The sequence below is a fragment of the Lycium barbarum genome, chromosome 12 (assembly GCF_019175385.1).
Source record: "Lycium barbarum isolate Lr01 chromosome 12, ASM1917538v2, whole genome shotgun sequence".
Classification (NCBI taxonomy): Eukaryota; Viridiplantae; Streptophyta; class Magnoliopsida; order Solanales; family Solanaceae; genus Lycium; species Lycium barbarum.
In genome coordinates, this window is record NC_083348.1 from 36322290 (window position 1) to 36342987 (window position 20698).

General features: G+C 39.0%; 1 pseudogene; it reads left to right on the forward strand.

Moving 5' to 3' along the window:
• The first annotated feature begins 14585 nt into the window (after nucleotides 1-14585).
• Nucleotides 14586-18652, forward strand: LOC132621872 (serine/arginine-rich splicing factor SR45a-like; annotated as a pseudogene).
• The last annotated feature ends 2046 nt before the right edge of the window (nucleotides 18653-20698 follow it).

Here is a 20698-nt window from a genome sequence, read left to right on the forward strand (position 1 = left end):
ATTTGATTGTTACTTGTTCTCCACATTGTCTTATGTATAATAACATGGTGATCTACTTGAAACTTGTTACAGAATGTATATAGACTCATTGTTAGTAATGTACATAGCCATAGTTAAGGAGCAGATTTGTAGAGATATGTAGGAAAGATTTGTAGGAATCCTTTTTATTTCTTTCCTTAGTTAGCACTGTGATGTACGTATTTATACTTTGCTTATCTATTGGAATAAGATAACAACTTAACTTCAATTCGATTATATGGTATCAGAGCCTATAGGCCCTTTACGCACCGGCTGTACTTTCCACCTATCCGTCACGCACCAGCGGAATCATTTGGGGATTATATTTTCGGCTCCGTCTCGTCATTTCCAGCTTGATTCTGGTGTTCTTCTATCCCTCAGACCTTGTTTGGAGGCTGTTCTCGAATTTCAGGTGTGTCTGTTCCAACTTATCTGTTCATTTTTTTTTTGCTTCTGCAGTTACAGTTCTGAATAAGGCTGGTCAGATCTGTTTGTTTGGCTCAACACTTGATTTTCTGGATACTAGATAATTTTTGGACCTTGTTCATCCGTTGTTGAGATTGCTGTTGAGATTGATTTGTGACTTATTTGGCTGAGATTTTCTCTGGCTATATATCTGTTTAGCTGGTGGTTTTTCCGTTGATTTTGAAGTCTGTCTTGTTGGTACCTGCTGGTTTTCTACTGTTGGTGAAATTACTTCGATTTTGGCTGGGTCAGATCTGATTCGCTGGTTGCTTCTGTACTGATTTTGAAATCTATTTTGTTTGGTATTTGCTGGTTCTCTATTGTTAGTGAAATCACTTATTTTGGTTGGGTAAGACAAAGTTGAATTTTTTATCTTTTTCTAGGTCAAAAGATTTGTTGGGTATTTTTGGCAGAGCATTGTTGATTTCTCTGTTAATTCATTTTGTTATTACCGGTTTTGTTAGTTTTTTTTCTTAAAAAATGGCAAGTCCATCTTCTGATAAAATGATTTTGGTTTCGGCGGATAAGTTTGCAAAATTTTCTGAATATCAAAAATTACTTAAGAAATCTATTTCAGTTACTACTCTTGCCGAGTCAAGTAAAGCATGCCTTGTCTCCTCTTCAAATAAGTGGGTCATTGATTCGGGTACCACAGATCACATGACCGGTAATCCTAATGTATTTTCTAGCTTTCAGTCACACAAAACACTTTCTCCTGTGAAGGTAGCTGATGGCTCAACCTATAATATTGTGGGATCCGGACTGTTGAAACAACCTCGTCCATTACTCTGTCATCGGTATTACGTCTACCGAAGTTGGCGTTTAATTTGATTTCTGTGAGTAAACTTACCAGAGACCTTAAGTGTTATATTTCGTTCTTTCCTGATTTTTGTTTGTTTCGTGATCTTACGACGCATAAAGTTATTAGTAAAGGACATGTATTTGATCGTTTGTATATCCTTGATGAATATGAGCCTCGAGTTGCTGCCTACTCAGGTTTTGTGTCTCCATTTGAAGCATATTGTTGATTGGGACATCCTTCTTTGCCTATGTTGAAGAAACTTTGTCCTCAGTTTCAAAGTATTTCTTCTTTGGACTGTAAATCATGTCAATTTGCAAAACATCATCGCAACACGTTAGGTCCAAGGGTTCATAAACGGGTTGAGTCAGCTTTTGAGCTAATTCGTTCTGATGTTTGGGGACCACGTCCTGTCGTTTCCAAAACTGGACATAAGTATTTTTTCACTTTTGTGGATTATTTCTCTCGAATGACTTTGATTTATTTTATGAGAAATCATTCTGAAGTGTTTACTCACTTTTATGCTGAAGTCAAAACTCAATTCAATGCTACGATCCGTACTTTGAGGAATGATAATGCCAAAGAATACATGTCAGAGTCGTTTCAGTCCTACATGAGACAACACGGTATTCTCCATTAGTCATCCTGTGTTGATACACCTTCTCAAAATGGAGTTGCTGAGAGAAAGAATAGGCATTTACTTGAGACAGCTCGGGCACTTTTGTTTCAAATGAAGGTTCCTAAACAGTTTTGGGCCGATGCAGTTTCTACGGCTTGTTTTCTGATTAATCGCATGCCATCGACTATGCTTGTTGGTAATATGCCCTACAGTGTTCTTTTTCCAAAAAAGTTACTATTTTCGGTGGAACCAAAGGTATTTTTTAGCACGTGTTATGTTTGACATGTTTGACCATCTGTAACCAAGTTGGACCCTAAGGCATTGAAGTGTGTTTTCTTGGGTTATTCTCGTCTTCAGAAGGGGTATCGATGTTATTCTATTGAACTTGGCAAATATTTGGTGTCAAATGATGTGGTATTTTCATACACTACACCATTCTTCTATGCACCTCCCAGTTCTACAAGTCAGGGGGAGGAAGATGAGTGGTTAGTTTATCAGGTTACTCGTGCTGTGGAAAATAACCAGATGATGTTATTCTTCCATCTCCTAGTTACTCTATTGAGCACCGACTGTTGTGCCTTCAGCACCTACTCTAGCAAGAGCGTCAATTGTTCAAGTTTATTCGAGAAGACGAGAGACTGATGATACATGCCCTGCACCCGCTCCTTTGTCATCAGATCCCCCTCCATCTGATCCTCTGGAAAACCTTGACCTCCCAATTGCTATTCGCAAAGGATGTGTTCAAGACACATCCTAGCCAATTAGGCAAAAGAATGGAGAGGTCTTCAAAGAAGGAACCAATTCTGGAAGTGTGCAAAAAGCACCTTTGAGGGAGAGATAAAGATAAATCTGGAAAAAATGAAATAGCTTGGTACTGCCCAGCTTGGTAAAGATATTATTGCAGATTTACGGTACTACCCACCTGAAACTTGGTGTAAACTGTACTTTAGAACTAACATTAAGTGTGATAGTGTGGACAATCATATGTCTGAGAGCTTTAATGCTTGGATATTAGGACCAAATCATAAAACCATTATCACTATGCTTGAAGAGATTAGAGTGAAGGTAATGACTAGAATAAGGTCAGTTGAGTTAATTTCCAAATACATGGTTAACCAATATATCTCTAATGGCACTGAGGGTACTAGAAATCAACATAAAGAAGTCAATGGAATGTAATATTGATTTCAATGGCGAGAGAGGGTTTGAAATTAGTGATGGGCCATATCAACATACTGTTGATTTGAGAAATAGAACTTGCAGCTATAGGGCCTGGATGCTCAAGGGAATACCATGTCCACATGACCTTGCTGCCATATTATATAAGAAGTATGAACCTATTGACTTTGTTGATAGCTGCCACAGAAAGGGGACTTACTTGAGGACTTACTGTCATTTTCTTCAACCAGTCACCAATATGAGGACTGGAGTGAGGTGGAAGGGTAAAGCATCAATGACATCAAGCCAGCTTGAAGAGATGAGGGTAAAGAAAAGGAAAAAAGTGACAGCAACCTAGAACTCGCAAACAAAGGATCCATGAAAGTAGTGTTAATATGTCGGTAGTTGCTAGAACAAGCTAATGTAGTTGGCAGTTTTGGCAGTTTTTTGATAAACAAACTAAAGTAGTTGTGGTTTAAATGTGGCTATGGCTTAAGATGCTTGTTTTGTGACATTATGCTACTGCACTTGAATGTTGCATCATCATGAATGTGATGCACTACTTTTGTACAAACTTATATTGGTGCACTGGTTTATATATACTAAGGTCTATTTCTATTATGAAGTTCTGTTTCTTTTTGTATGAACTTATGTTGGTGCACATGTTTAATGTCCAAAATGTGCAGTTTATGGTAATGGTAATGTGGTCAAGCATTTGAACGAATTTAATGGTGGTCACTAAATGCGGTCAAGCATTTGAACAGATTTAAAGGTGGTCAATAAGAGCTAAGGTAGTTGGGGGTAACTAGTTGGTAATTTAATGCAAAACACATTATAAATATAGGCTTTCACTCACAACTCGCATTCACAAATCATATAGGTCTTCCAATCTACCTCTCACTCACACTCTAATAGTATCAAATACCATTCTAGGCAGCCTCTAACATGAGCCTTAATTAAAAAATGGTAGCATATTTTGAAAAAACAATTGACCAAATCATATGTCGAAATTGATGATTTCGTAAGTGTTAATTTCATCATCTAATTTATTTTTTATGTTCAATTGTTTTTTTTTAGTTTTAGTAATAACATGTATTTTTGCATATCCTTCCAACTAACATTTTGGAATTTCTCCCAAACACTGACCATGAAGCTGTTATAATTTTTGAAAGAGGTGCGTACAATATGAAATACAAAGTTAGTGCACATGCGCGCCTCTATCAAGGCTGGAAAGAATTTATCGATGCTAACAGATTGAGGAAAAGAGATGTATTGTGTTTCAAGGCCTGTGACGCTGTTAATGACCACATATCCTTCCTTGTTAATAAAAAGCAGGAGATCATAGAGATAGATTAGATTAGGTATATGTGTTTTCAATTTAAGTAAGGTTTATATTGGTGCACATGTGTATATTGAACACCTTTGCTTTCTAAATAAAATGGATTTCATTCATCAACTTCCAACTTACATTAACCACAAAACAAAAGAAAACTACAAACCACTTCCTAACTTATATTAACCAAAACACAAAAGACATTTTTCCAAGCACTTCCTACCTTACATTAAGCACAAACTAAAGCATTCAACTTTAAGCATGCAAGAACCACTATGGCAATTGGTCATGACAAGTCTTTGCATATCCTCGCATTAACCAATTGATCCAACAAGCAAAACAAATCAAGATGCAAAATGTGAAAATCATATTAAAGCTAAAGTTGTTGATCCCCTTCTTTTTCGCTTTTATCTCTTTTGAATTTTCAATTTCGGGCAGATTGATCACACTTGACTGTTCTTCCATCTCCTTCATTTTCTTATCACTTGAGGCAAATTGTTCTGCTATCTCAATATCCTTCAACATCTCGGAAATTTCGGAACTTCCATATTCTTCTTCCATCTCCTTAATTTTCTTCTCCTTTGAAGCTAATTATTCGTCCATCTCCTTCATTTTGATCAGCAACTATGGAATAATGTATTTCGATCTTTCATCAACTTTGGAAAGATCCGTCCATCGAAAAACTTTACACTTCTTCGAACCATAGTAGGGGCAAGACCAATATCTTCTTCCAGGATTGTTGTCGGACCAGGAAGTCTTCAATGGGAGTAAGAGACCATGATTGCATTGCACCTCGACGTTCAACATCGAATCTTCATTGTCCATACAAAACTTATTCAAATCCAATCTTGTTTCTTCCATAGCTAACCCTAATTTTTAAACAGAAATTTGGGGAAAGAAATTGTAAGAATCCTGTTATATCCCGTGTTTTCGCATACTCGGAAATTTTGAAATAATTGCGACTTGTATGTCATGAGGCAATATTTTGATTTTAGTTAATATGTCCATGCTGTCCATGAAAAATATTGCCGTGAAGACATCGGGGAAGGTCAAGGGCAAAAATTGGAATTTCGGAGATTGGTTTCGGGAATTACAAATTATGGTCTTTAATGAATTGGGCTCAAAAAATAAGAGAAAAATTGAGGCCCAAATTAATGGGGTGGCCGGCCATGGCCAAGCCCAAGTCCATGGGATTTATTCCATGTGACTAATTAAATAAGAGGATAAGTATATCAATGTTCATCCTTTAGAACATTCAAGAAAAATCAAAGAAGAGAGGAGAAAGGAGAGGCACGGCCAAAGGAGAAAAAGGAGAGAAAAAAAATTAAAAAAATTCCAAGCCTTCAACTTTGATTCAAGAATTATAATTTCCTTGTATTCCTACTAAGTTCAAGATTCTCTTCAAGATGATATAATTATTTTGGGAAGAAACTACCTTTTGCGGCAAGTGGAAGAATTGAGAAAAGGTAAGAATTTTATCATTTTATACTATGGAAGACATATATATATGTTATAGTATGTAGAGATGAATGAAAAGTATGAAGATTTTGTGTGTTGTGGATGTGTGTATGTTGGCCGTGTGCATCAAGTGGAGGAGGAACATGAATTAAATTGTTTAGTATGCCAACTGTGTTGTTGTAGTCTTGTGATGCAAGTGGAAGAATTTTAATTCAAGTTGGCATGAGAAAATTGTTGTTAAGTTGTTGTCGGAAAGTATGCGATTTTATTATAAATTATGTAATTGAGAAAATGAAGTTGTAGGATGTAAATGATGATTGTTGTAAGTGAAATTGGAGGATAAAAATGTGTTGTGAACATTTATGTTGAAAATGGGAGGTTTTGGGTGGATTATGGTTTGGTGGAACTTTGGCATATTTTGTAGAATAATGTGAAATGTTTTTGAATTGTATTTGAATGGCCTTGAATTAGTGAATAAACATGAAAACGTTGACATTAGTTTGATAGTGTGAAGTTGGGATGGAAGTTGTTGAACTATGTAGAAAAGAAGACTATTTACATTATAATGTATTTTGTGATGATTATTGATGTTGTTGGTATTGTTGGATTGTTGTTGTTGATATTTTGGGCCGAGATAACTCTCGGGGACGTTGAATTTATAGGGGAAATACTGCCGAAATTTCGGTAGACAATATGAAGTTAAGATTGAAATTCTAAAAGCTTGAAACTTACATTTGGCAACTATGACCAATTGTAGATTTTGGGCGAAACGGGAATTGAATTTGAGCGAGCGTAAGGCGCAACTAAGGTATGTAAAGCTACCCCTTTTCTTCTCTTGGCATGTCCTAGGTGTACTAGATTCGGATTTGAGCCTCGTAGGTTATTCTGCTCATAGAAAAGCGAGTCTGAATTTTGGTACTATTCATTCAGCACAATTGAATTATAGTCCTTAAGTTTTGTTGGAAAACTGTTCAAACATCCATAACCCGTACAGACGTGATCGGCTCGCTTTGAAACCTTCATGGATGACTCCATAAATTCCAATGTTTGTAATTTATATCCGCCACCTCGACTTGACCCGAGGTGAGCCCACAAGTTCCGAAACTTCCTTCGTTTGTCTCACTTGAGCTATTCTTGTATGATATAAAAGTAATTATTCTGATATTCTGGATAAGTTACTTACCTTCTGTATTTTTCCTGATATACGATTCTTGTGTGATGCATGATTCTGGCATGTGTGATTTATGTTTGGAAAGTAATAAAGTTGACATTTATATTATTGTGCGCACTATGTGATATTGACCGCTGGACCCCTGACCGCGGTGTGTGCGACATTGACCGCTGGACCCCTGACCGCGGTATGCCGCACTATGTGATGTTGACCGCTGGACCCCTGACCGCGGTATCTGCGACATTGACCGCTGGACCCCTGACCGCAGTATGTCGGGTTTGGGATGCTAACCGCTGGACACTTGGTCGCGGTATGTGTGATAGTGACCGCTGGACTTTTGGCCGCGGTAATTGTGTGTTTGATTTTCTGTGTGTATGAGACGGAAATGTTTTTCAAAGGAAAGCAAAGTATTTTGGCATTTTGATTGCCGTATTTGTCTTCTGGAACCTTTTATGTATGATTTGTACGTCAGATGCAACACTTTGGTATTCTGGCTATTGTGCTCACCTTCTGTACATTTTACGTCGGTTATGTCTTCGTTTTTTGTACTTCATGCTTTGCATACTCAGTACATCTTTTGTACTGACCCCCTTTCTTCGGGGGCTGCGTTTCATGCCCGCAGGTACAGATTCACGTTTTGGTGACCCATTGGCGTAGGATTTTCCTTTTGCGGTTCGAAGTGCTCCCTTTGTTCCGGAGCCGACGTTTTGGGTACATACTCTTCCGATGTATATGTTTATGTTTATTCAAGGTACGACGGGGCCCTGTCCCGCCATTTGATTCTGTTGTTCCGTGTTAGAGGTCTGTAGACATAGACGTGGGTAATGTACAGTTTTGTTTGGACGCGTTGTGTGAATTGTGTTTGGGCGGCCCATCCGCCGTGGCAGCCCCATCGGCCGCATGCATGTATGCTTTGGTACGTTATGTATAGTATGATAGCCTTGCCGGCTTCTATGCAGTATATATGGTTGTAGGCACCAGTGTGGAGCCACGTCTGATATTCATTTATATACGAGTCGTCTGTATGCTGAATCTGGTAAATGAGCGCGTAGGGGTGCCCAGTTCGGGCACTAGTCACGGCCTACGGGGATGGGTCGTAATAGAAGTGGTATCAGAGCGGTTCGTCCTCGGATTGTCTACAGACCGTGTCTAGTAGAGTCTTGTTTATCGGTGTGTTGTGCACCACATCTATAAACAGGAGGCTACAGGGCATTTAGGGTGTTATCTTTCCTTCTGGTCCTAGATCGTGCGATAGAGCTGTGTTATCAGGATGGTTCTTCCCTGACGAATTGTTATATTTTCAGCGATGCTTCCGAAGAAGGCCACAGCCGCCCAGAAGGGCAAGTCTACAGCGGCAGGTGAGACCAGCCGAGCTCAGGTGACTACTAGGGCTCGTGCCCAGATTGAGCCAGATGTTGTGCCTTCGACGGCCAGTTCTGCTACGCCACCAGTATCGGAGGGATTTGGAGCAGCCACAGCTGCAGCACAGGGGGCGGCTCCACCGCCAGCTCCCGCGGCACCAGTACCTGTACCTCCAGCCCCCCAGCCAGGGGCGGATGATGGGACCCTGCGAGAGGCAGTCCAGTTATTGACTCAATTGGTAGCGGGGCAGGTTTACAGACATGGAGCAGGTAATGATCGTGTAGACAGGCGCGATAGTCAGAGGGCCCGTGATTTTCTGCTTTGTCGCCCACCAGAGTTTTCCGGGTCAAAGCCCGCAGAAGACCCTCAGGAGTTCTTCCGACAAATGCAGCGTACCCTGCGATTGATTAGTGCCTCCGAGATAGAGTCGGTTGAGTTGTCGTCATACCGGTTGCACGATGTAGCGGCTAATTGGTACGAGTCTTGGATGCTATCCAGAGGCGAGGGTACCCCTCCAGCCGTATGGGGAGAGTTTACAGAGGCCTTCCTGGCCCATTTTCTACCTCCGGAGGTGAGGCGGGCTAGAGTAGACAGATTCCTGCTATTGAGACAGAGGGGCAGGAGTGTCAGGGAGTACAGTCTGGAGTTTGATTCGCTGGCCAGATATGCGCCCGCTTATGTCGCTGATATGACTGACTGGATGCACCGGTATGTGATAGGGCTGGATGATTATTTGGTTGACAGCTGTACGGTGATGGCGGCCCAGACAGGGATGAACATTGCCTGTATACAGGCCCACGCCCAGAGTATGGAGGACCGATACCGAGGGCGTCAGCCTGACAGGGATTATGACAGGGGTCCGCCCAAGAGGTCCAGATCCGCGAGATATTCTGGGGAATCGCGAGGCAGGCAGCCTCAGCAGCAGCAGAGCAGATATCCTCCCCAACCAGCACCGAGCACACCCCCACAGTTCCCCGAATGGTGCAGAGTATTCAAGGGCAGGCCAGAGCTCTAGGGCTTCAGGCTTACAGATGGACAGAGGATCCAGCCAGTTAAGGCCACCCCTACCCCGATGTCCTCACTGTAGGAGACACCACCAGGAGGGGGAGTGTCGTCATGCCACGGGTGCTTGCTTTACCTGCGGCCAGCAGGGCCATTATATGAGAGATTGCCCACTCAGGGACAATGCCGGGGGAGCATCTTAGCCTACCGGGTCAGTCGTCGGTTCGGTTTCCCCTTCCGTAGCTATGCGCCCGATGGGACGGGGCACACCGGCACCAGCAGGACATGGTAGAGGCCGTGGCGGAGCCTCTAGTTCCGGCGGTCCATCGAACCGCCTATATGCTTTGACCAGCCGGCAGGACCCAGGAGCGTCACCAAGTGCAGACCCAGGTATATTATTAATCTTTTCTTAAGAGATATGTGTATGGATAGATCTGTACTCTACCATATTACGCGATTTTCTTCTTCTGGGTGTTAGTAAAAGTAAGGTAATTTTCAACCCAATAGAACTATATGAGATAGCTATAAATATACAGATGGAAAAGGATATTGAGGATTCAGAGGAGCGATATGATAATTGTATGGTTTAGACCGGGGTGGGACCCGCTACAAAAACTTTTCGGAAATTTACTAAGATCCCGATCTGCCCTAAATTGCGTGACAAAGGTCGTGTGGAGCAGTCGGCGCAATTACATTAGCATTAACGCATCAAAACGCATGAAAGTTTCGAGGTTAAGCGTGCTGGGGTCAGAGTAATTCTGGGATGGGTGACCCCCTGGGAAGTACCCCGAAATTTTCATAAATGTAGATACAAAAGGCAAATGGGAAATTTGGAGTAACTTAAATGGAATTAGATGTACTGAATGGGTAGAAACCCTGAATAGGTCAAGTAGGCTAAGGCGGACCCAGCCGGTAAAGGAAAAGGGAGCGCAACACAGTTTTGTGATCAGAGTAAGTTTGAATAAGTGTTCGGAAATGTCTTGTGAGCAGAATGGTAGTAAATATACGTGCATGCGTACGACATCCCATTTATGACCGCACCGATCGACGGTGGGCCCCAACAGTCGGTGTTGTAATACATAAGAGACAATGACTAAACGGAATCTACAAGACGAAGCAAAAAATATGGTATGGATGTTATGAGTAGACGGATACTAGTTCCACCAGGCAAAACTGAAAGGTTTTAGTATAGCGATGCTCGGGAATAGAAGGAAATGAGTAAGGAAAAAGGGGAAAATAACTATGGTAGCGTTTGAAAATTTCTTGAAGGAAAGACAGAGACCTTCCCGAAGTACGATGACCCCCAAAAGGTCAGTTGAACATTCGAGGACGAATGTTCTAAAGGGGGGGAGGATGTTATATCCCGTGTTTTCGCATACTCGAAAATTTTGAAATAATTGCGACTTCTATGTCATGAGGCAATATTTTGATTTTAGTTAATATGTCCATGCTGTCCATGAAAAATATTGCCGTGAAGACATCGGGGAAGGTCAAGGGCAAAAATTGGAATTTCGGAGATTGGTTTCGGGAATTACAAATTATGGTCTTTAATGAATTGGGCTCAAAAAATAAGAGAAAAATTTAGGCCCAAATTAATAGGGTGGCCGGCCATGGCCAAGCCCAAGTCCATGGGATTTATTCCATGTGACTAATTAAATAAGAGGATAAGTATATCAATGTTCATCCTTTAGAACATTCAAGAAAAATCAAAGAAGAGAGGAGAAAGGAGAGGCACGGCCAAAGGAGAAAAAGGAGAGAAAAAAAATAAAAAAATTCCAAGCCTTCAACTTTGATTCAAGAATTATAATTTCCTTGTATTCCTACTAAGTTCAAGATTCTCTTCAAGATGATATAATTATTTTGGCAAGAAACTACCTTTTGCGGCAAGTGGAAGAATTGAGAAAAGGTAAGAATTTTATCATTTTATACTATGGAAGACATATATATATATGTTATAGTATGTAGAGATGAATGAAAAGTATGAAAATTTTGTGTGTTGTGGATGTGTGTATGTTGGCCGTGTGCATCAAGTGGAGGAGGAACATGAATTAAATTGTTTAGTATGTCAACTGTGTTGTTGTAGTCTTGTGATGCAAGTGGAAGAATTTTAATTCAAGTTGGCATGAGAAAATTGTTGTTAAGTTGTTGTCGGAAAGTATGCGATTTTATTATAAATTATGTAATTGAGAAAATGAAGTTGTAGGATGTAAATGATGATTGTTGTAAGTGAAATTGGAGGATAAAAATGTGTTGTGAACATTTATGTTGAAAATGGGAGGTTTTGGGTGGATTATGGTTTGGTGGAACTTTGGCATATTTTGTAGAATAATGTGAAATGTTTTTGAATTGTATTTGAATGGCCTTGAATTAGTGAATAAACATGAAAACGTTGACATTAGTTTGATAGTGTGAAGTTGGGATGGAAGTTGTTGAACTATGTAGAAAAGAAGACTATTTACATTATAATGTATTTTGTGATGATTATTGATGTTGTTGGTATTGTTGGGTTGTTGTTGTTGATATTTTGGGCCGAGATGACTCTCGGGGACGTTGAATTTATAGGGAAAATACTGCCGAAATTTCGGTAGACAATATGAAGTTAAGATTGAAATTCTAAAAGCTTGAAACTTACATTTGGCAACTATGACCAATTGTAGATTTTGGGCGAAACGGGAATTGAATTTGAGCGAGCGTAAGGCGCAACTAAGGTATGTAAAGCTACCCCTTTTCTTCTCTTGGCATGTCCTAGGTGTACTAGATTCGGATTTGAGCCTCGTAGGTTATTCTGCTCATAGAAAAGCGAGTCTGAATTTTGGTACTATTCATTCAGCACAATTGAATTATAGTCCTTAAGTTTTGTTGGAAAACTGTTCAAACATCCATAACCCGTACAGACGTGATCGGCTCGCTTTGAAACCTTCATGGATGACTCCATAAATTCCAATGTTTGTAATTTATATCCGCCACCTCGACTTGACCCGAGGTGGGCCCACAAGTTCCGAAACTTCCTTCGTTTGTCTCACTTGAGCTATTCTTGTATGATATAAAAGTAATTATTCTGATATTCTGGATAAGTTACTTACCTTCTGTATTTTTCCTGATATACGATTCTTGTGTGATGCATGATTCTGGCATGTGTGATTTATGTTTGGAAAGTAATAAAGTTGACATTTATATTATTGTGCGCACTATGTGATATTGACCGCTGGACCCCTGACCACGGTGTGTGCGACATTGACCGCTGGACCCCTGACCGCGGTATGCCGCACTATGTGATGTTGACCGCTGGACCCCTGACCGCGGTATCTGCGACATTGACCGCTGGACCCCTGACCGCAGTATGTCGGGTTTGGGATGCTAACCGCTGGACACTTGGTCGCGGTATGTGTGATAGTGACCGCTGGACTTTTGGCCGCGGTAATTGTGTGTTTGATTTTCTGTGTGTATGAGACGGAAATGTTTTTCAAAGGAAAGCAAAGTATTTTGGCATTTTGATTGCCGTATTTGTCTTCCGGAACCTTTTATGTATGATTTGTACGTCAGATGCAACACTTTGGTATTCTGGCTATTGTGCTCACCTTCTGTACATTTTACTTCGGTTATGTCTTCGTTTTTTGTACTTCATGCTTTGCATACTCAGTACATCTTTCGTACTGACCCCCTTTCTTCGGGGGCTGCGTTTCATGCCCGCAGGTACAGATTCACGTTTTGGTGACCCATTGGCGTAGGATTTTCCTTTTGCGGTTCGAAGTGCTCCCTTTGTTCCGGAGCCGACGTTTTGGGTACATACTCTTCCGATGTATATGTTTATGTTTATTCAGGGTACGGCGGGGCCCTGTCCCGCCATTTGATTCTGTTGTTCCGTGTTAGAGGTCTGTAGACATAGACGTGGGTAATGTACAGTTTTGTTTGGACGCGTTGTGTGAATTGTGTTTGGGCGGCCCATCCGCCGTGGCAGCCCCATCGGCCGCATGGATGTATGCTTTGGTACGTTATGTATAGTATGATAGCCTTGCCGGCTTCTATGCAGTATATATGGTTGTAGGCACCAGTGTGGAGCCACGTCTGATATTCATTTATATACGAGTCGTCTGTATGCTGAATCTGGTAAATGAGCGCGTAGGGGTGCCCAGTTCAGGCACTAGTCACGGCCTACGGGGATGGGTCGTGACAGAAGCAATCTTTCCTGTTCAAATATAAAGAGAAGAAATTTAAACATAGATTTGGGGAAGAATCCAATCTTACCTCAAAATTTGGGGAAGAACTCAATGGTGGAAGAAGACAACAAGTTCTAGTCGTTGTGGGGGTTATTATTTGGATGATTTAAGATTAAAAGACGTTATTTAGACAGCCATGTGGCAAATATAGACTAGTCAATTTAGTTTCTAGCTTCTCTTATGCGCTCAAAGAGAGTAGGCTCACTTGCTTGTCCAGGTTACCACATAAAAGCGTAATATAATACACAAAAAATAAGTCCTGGGGTGTCATAGGACCCCTGCAAAGTTTAGGTGTGTTATGACAACTTTGGTCATAGTTTGAGTGTATTTTGAACCCTTTTCCCTTATTTTTATTATATTGGTATTTGACATAAGTTAAACTATTTGTTTTTTGGATTTTGAAATTATGTTATGTTTATGGTTCCAATTTTCTTGCTTTAGTAGTATTGACTTGTTATTTCACATTTTAGGTCGTTATTTTTCCAGTTAGAATGGATAGATTAGTTTTGTCAACCATTTGAATAATGTTATGACATTATATTTATAAATATTAATTTATTTTATCAAACATGCATTCCATGATGTTCTTATAAAACGTGTGCTTTTAGTATTTTATAATTAATTTGGAAAATATATATCAATTATTTTTATAATATTAGTTATAAATATATGATTACTAATTAATGTATTTAAAAAAAAAATACATATCTTAAACACCAAATTTGATATCATTTATACTTATAAAAAATCATTTATAGGCATATATTTATCGTATTAACTTTTAAATTTTGATAATTACTTTATTTAAAATTTAATCTAACTGTATAATTATACTTGTGCAGTCAAACAGTACGCTTAGTCGTCACATTACTATACAGTGTATTTACTATAGGCTGTTTAATTACTACCTTAGTATTACCAAGTGGCTTTCCAAACAGACCCTTATGCTCTCGTTCTTTCAACTACGAGAAACATAAGGGAAAATTATATTAATCCACAAAATTATGGGGGGTGCAAATGTAATTTAACGTGTTTCACCGAACTTTTCTTGTGGTCTAGAACATAATTACAAGTTTCCCCAAACTCGTTTTAGGGTTTTGTCGTATCCTGTTAGAAATGGTAGCTCTCTCTCAATACTACCTGCAAATCCGTCTATCAGTGTGTCTGTTTTATAAATTGATTGCATTAATCTTTTCTTCTGATTATTATTGCTAATTGATTTTATTTTCGATTCTTTTGCAGGCTGATTCTCCGCGCAAAAGGTTCGGTTTTCTTTCTTCGCCAATTCTGGCATCTTGCTCTTAAAAATTGGCACTTGCATTTCTTTGTTGTTACGTTAGGGCTTTTGACTAGTCTTTAATGATTGAATTGTTTTATGTTCTACTCCCCCGTCCCATTTTATATGAGGGTGTTTGAAGTTTAAGAAATAAATGAAAGACTTTTGAAACTTGTGGTCTAAAATAAGTTATAGAAGTTTGTGTGACTAGAAATCTTTTTATTTAGGGTAAAAAGGTAAATTTAAAATTGAATTATTATTAAATATAGAAATATGTCATTCTTTTTGGATTCTTGAAAGACTGCCACATAAATTGAGACAGAGGGAGTACTTGTTTATGACTATTGTGGGAGGTAGATCTCTTTGGTTATGTGATATAGAGGAGGAATATATGGAGCCTGGACCATTTGAATAAGCTTTTGGATTATTATGGTTTCAATTTTGACTTAAATTTTTACCTTTTTTAAAGAAAAAATTTGACTAAGAAAATATGCGTTCAGACAGAGCTAATTGACATACTTTACTTTATATATCTCAGTTAACTGCATTTTCTCAATGTTTTGTTCATATGAGTCCCAAAAATGGTTTATTTTATGATTCTTAGTCCCTTAAATTGATTTTGACATGTAATAGTGTAAGAGGTTGAGTTAACTCAAACATGCGACATAAGTTTCTACTGCTTATTATTTTATGGAACGCAGGATGCTTTGTGCACCGTGCTACCCTTTTTTTTTTAAAAAACAAAACATTGAAAATCACAATAAAGGTGGTGGGTTTGACTTTGATACCTTGATAAGAAAGGACCTTGGACCTAACTTAATTGCAAAAGCTAGTTCATTAAGTGACTGTTGTCCAAGGCCATATAAAAAAGACAATCCCATTCCTTCAACGAATGTCGGACACTCTAAGTATCAACATCATAGAATAACTATCCTACTCCCTCCGGGAAGATTAGATTTGTATTTGTCCACTCCCTTGGTTTGACGAACTCTGATACTCCACTTTTTTGTGTTAACTATGATAATTGTAAAGAAAATTTTCGAGACTCCTATTTTGAGTTTTAGAAACTTAAACTGAACAGTAAAAAAATGTTAGAAGCTTACACAAGTTCTGTGTTTGCCACAATTATAAGTACGGGGTCAAATCCTAAGAAACTCTTATGTTATTTCATGGCGAGTAATTTGTTTCGTTGGATGATGGAAGCCTAAAGGAGATGTACTTCAAGCTACATTTTTGAGGTTTCTAGTTAATCTTTATGTTTAAGTGCTGGAGCATGATAATTTTAAATAATTTACATTTATCCAATTATACTGCTGTTATTTGGAGCGTCATTTCCTTATGTAAGTATAATTCTATGATTTTATTCTCCGAGCACTCACTAAATGTATTTCAAGCATTGAGGTTTCCGTTAACATCATGGGTTTTAATGTATTAACTCTTTTCTTGCTTAATGGTTTGTATGAAATTTTGCATGCAAAAAGATGACTCCATTATTGGAGGGGTCCTTTTGATATATGTTGTTTTATGTCAATATATTTTGTCCCATTTATCTGGTTAATTGTTGGAATTGTTTGATCTTATATTTTCCGGATGTCCAGGTATTCACGCTCTCATTCTCCTTGGGAAGACAAGTCAAGATCTAGATCCAGATCAAGGTCTAGATCGCTACCTGGGTCACATTCAAGGCCAAGGGGAAGATCCAGGTCCAGATCAAGGTCAAGAAGTCGTGGAAGGTTTGTTGGAACTTCAGCTCTACTCTACCTTAATATTTGTTTTTTTAATTATAGTGGTGTCCAAGAAGCTTGACTATTCCACTGAGTACTTGCTAGTGGCAACTCTAGGAAGAAATCACCTAGTGTCTTTGTCTCTGCTGGATTTGAACCAGTACCCACTTCGTTGATCATTAGGCAACATCCTTGGGTACAGCTTTGCCTCAGGATTCGTTGTTGTAGTGATACATGCATATTCCCCTGAATTATGCCCAGGTTGTGTGTTGATGGCTTGTTTTGAAGCTGCTTGTCTCATCCTGTATGACTTATTTCAGGGAAGAAGTTTCTAATCCTGGAAACACTCTTTATGTGACTGGTTTGTCTACAAGGGTCACAGAAAGGGACCTGGAGGAGCATTTCTCAAAGGAGGGAAAGGTTGGTTATTTTTAGTTTATGTATTAGTAGGTAATTTTCTCATTCCTTTTCCAGTTCCCTTTCCTACAGCTTTTCCTAGCTCAAGGTTTTTGCCCTCCAAAATCACGTGTATAGTGTTTTTCTTCAGATTTATCCATACTGGTCAATGTGTAAACAACAGATTCATTTGTGGTGGCAGCATCTTGACCAGAATAGCTCCCATTATCCCTGTATTGATTTCTCCAATTTCTTCTGAAGTTTCTTTAAATTTTGTCGACCAGGTGAAATCATGTTTTCTTGTCGTGGAGCCGCGTTCTCGGATCTCTCGTGGTTTTGCTTTTATAACGATGGATAGTCTTGAGGATGCTAATCGTTGCGTTAAACACCTTAATCAATCGGTTCTTGAAGGGCGTTACATTACAGTGGAAAAGGTTAGCTACTACTTGTATACTGAGTGGTGAAACCCACTTGTTTTCCATTTGATTGCATATTTGTCTTCTTAACTTGGAGGTTTTCTGGCTACATTCAGAAAGACATTGCGTCAGCTTTGTTGGCAGCAATCAAAGATGATCAGTTCTTCCCTTGCAACATTATATCACTCAGCTTGATCAATCGCCCGCTAAAACAGCTTTTCACATGCATCTGATCAACTAAACATAGCAACTATATTGCCCAACAACTATACTACTTCAGCAAATTCTTTCAACTCTCAACTAATCAACGGTCATTATCAACAATCTAATCAGGCTTTTCTGGTATTGGATACCTGGCATTGGTTTCAATCTTCCATCTTTCTTCCTGTGATGGAACATATAAACATAACTAAGCTGCTCTGTTACACAAATTGGATGGTTTTTTCATGTGCTTGTGCCACAATTTCACCAAGTATGGAAGGGAAAGTAAATGAATCTGATTTCCTCGCCCATATGAGAGAATGTTGTAATCATTCTTTATCACAACAGGGACTACATTGTTTGATCTAGATATCCCATTTCTTTTGGATGTAACTGTACATTTTATTCAGATCTCCCAGTTTGACACATTTCTATTTTTCAGTCTCGGAGAAAACGCGCAAGGACTCCTACGCCTGGTCACTATCTCGGGCTGAAGAACGCAAGGGGTGACGGTGAGTGTTTCTAATATTGTACAATTTTGTATTGCATATTTCAGCTTAATCGTGAAAGTTCTTTACTACTGGTTGCTTTCTTCAAAGGTTATCGGGACCGTGGTGACCATGGTAGGTATAGAGGCCCTGAGGACTATGGGTACCGAAGATCTCCAAGGCATTCACCATATAGAGGTGGATGAGATTATTCTCCTAGACGCTTGTCTTATGGGGGAAGGTCAAGAAGGGAGCGTTCTAGGTCATATTCTCCTTATGAAAGGAGCTATCATCGTGGTTCCAGATAGGACTTTGTCAGGGCCTCTGAATCCCCAGTGGCAACGGAAAACTGCTAGCGAGTATCTTTATAATTTGGTGGTGTCTAGGCTGGGAAGGATTATGATGTTAATGAATGAATGTTTGGTGTGTTTGTCTGTTGTGCTTTTATCTCTAGTTGACTTCCTGATTGTACCTTTGTTTGCAACAAGGTTTAAGTACTTAACAAAAATGAAATTACAAGCCATGTGAAATATAGTTCTACTGCTGAAATGATCGTACTCTGATTGAAAATTTCTGATTCTTGCATCTCAGTTTTTTCGGTTATTTTTTGCCCAAGGCCAGAACAAAATCAAATTCCGTCAGTCTTTAAAATTAAAAATCAAAACCAAACCAAATCAATGAAGTGCCAATTTTTTTTCTTCTTTGGCTTGATTCGGTTTTTGATTTTCCATGAACACTCCTAATATTTTGTGATCTTTTATTTGAAATGTTAGTCTCTCACGTAGTTTCTGACTTGCCTTGGCTCTAAGATGCCCATCAACTAAATCACTTTCAAGACGCCTTGTATACTTAAAAAAATATTTGGATAAAAGCAAATATGACTATCTTATTTCATTTCCTTTTATCATCGCCAGGTACTAGCTCTGTCTTGGTCGAGTCCTGTCCTTGGCAGTTTGCCAGTCCCGTGGGCATACTTGACGCCCTCCTTAAAGCCCTTCTCTTTATTTTTGTTTTGATTTTTTCGATATTTTTTCAATATGAATTCATTTAAACCCTTTATAGCAGTATAATACCATGATAAACGCAAATATGACCATCTTGCTTCATTTTCTTTTATCAGCGCTAGGTACTAGCTCTGTCTTGGACGAGTTGTGTCCTTGGTAGTTTTTTTTTTTTTTTTTTTTTTTTTTTTTTTTTTTAAGTAAAGCCACTAGAAAGGTGGAATTTATTGATAAAGAAAATTATGTACATATCAATCCAAAAGTGATTGATCAAAGAAAAGAAACAACAAAAAAAGAGGGATCAATCCAAAAAAAAGGAAAAACAGCAAGGAATATGAAAACAACAAGTGGAAATGGAGATACAGATGGAGACTGTAACAGATTAGTAACAACTAATAATCCAAGAGCCTGGACTTGATAACATCTATCACACCTTCAAAGTCTCACAGGTGAAATGTTTCAATCATTCTTTAGGCAGTCTTGAATGTAGTTGTAGTCATCTGTGGACATCTTATGTTGTATATAATCCAGGCCACTCTCAAACTTGTACCATTGCCAATAACAACATGCAGCATATCATGGACTGTTGTAACACCCATATTAAGGAATGAGCATGCTGAGCACACTAATACCATCTTAACACATATGCTGGATCAGTCCATAACAGTACTAGTTCAGACTGCATATTGGAAATGGCTCTTTTATATGCTTGATCATTAGTCTGGGGCTCTATCTTGTATTGTTCTTATTCTCAAATTTGGAATTCCAGCCTTTTCTATATTCAATATCCTCCTAGCTTGACTTGGTGACTCATGGAAACTATTAAAGTGAATTGTACCTGCAAAATAAAAAACCATGTTAGTTAAAAAATTAGCAAGTCCATTCTCTTCTCTGTGTATGTGCACCACAATCACCATCTGATCGCTTCTCATTCTTTTAATGTCCTCCACCAACATTGAAATACCCCATGGGATTTTCCATTTAGCATCAAGGATCATCTTCATTGCCATTGAGTCAGTCTCCATGATCAGTGGGAATAGTTGCTTATCTAAGCAGTGTTTCAACCCCATTCTGATGGCCTCAGCTTTTGCTACTAAATTTGATCCATCTTGTAACTTCTTAGCAGCAGTATACACCAAATCTCCCTCCTCATTCCTGATGCAAAAGGCACCAGAACTTGGCCCTGGATTACCTTTAACAGCTTCATCAGTATTACATTTAAACCATCCAGCTGCAGGCCTCATCCACCCTATCACTTTATAAACAATTGTAGGTTTATACTCTTCAAAAAATTGCACAATGTGATGCCACCTTTTTGGAACATTTAGCCCAGGGAACAGCACCTTGCATAACAAGTGTATGTTCAGATTGATGTCATATATCACCTTATTAAAAGTCATGGTGCCTTTATGTAATTGATTGTTTCTCCATTTCCATATTTGCCAAATAATAAAACCAGGAACAACTTTATAAACAGGTTTCAGCTTGTAATGACATTTTGCCTCCCACCAGCTTCTGATAGCATGTTTAACTTGAACATAATTCATGGTCAATCCAGCTGCTGTATTAAAGACACTCCAAACTTTGGCAGCAA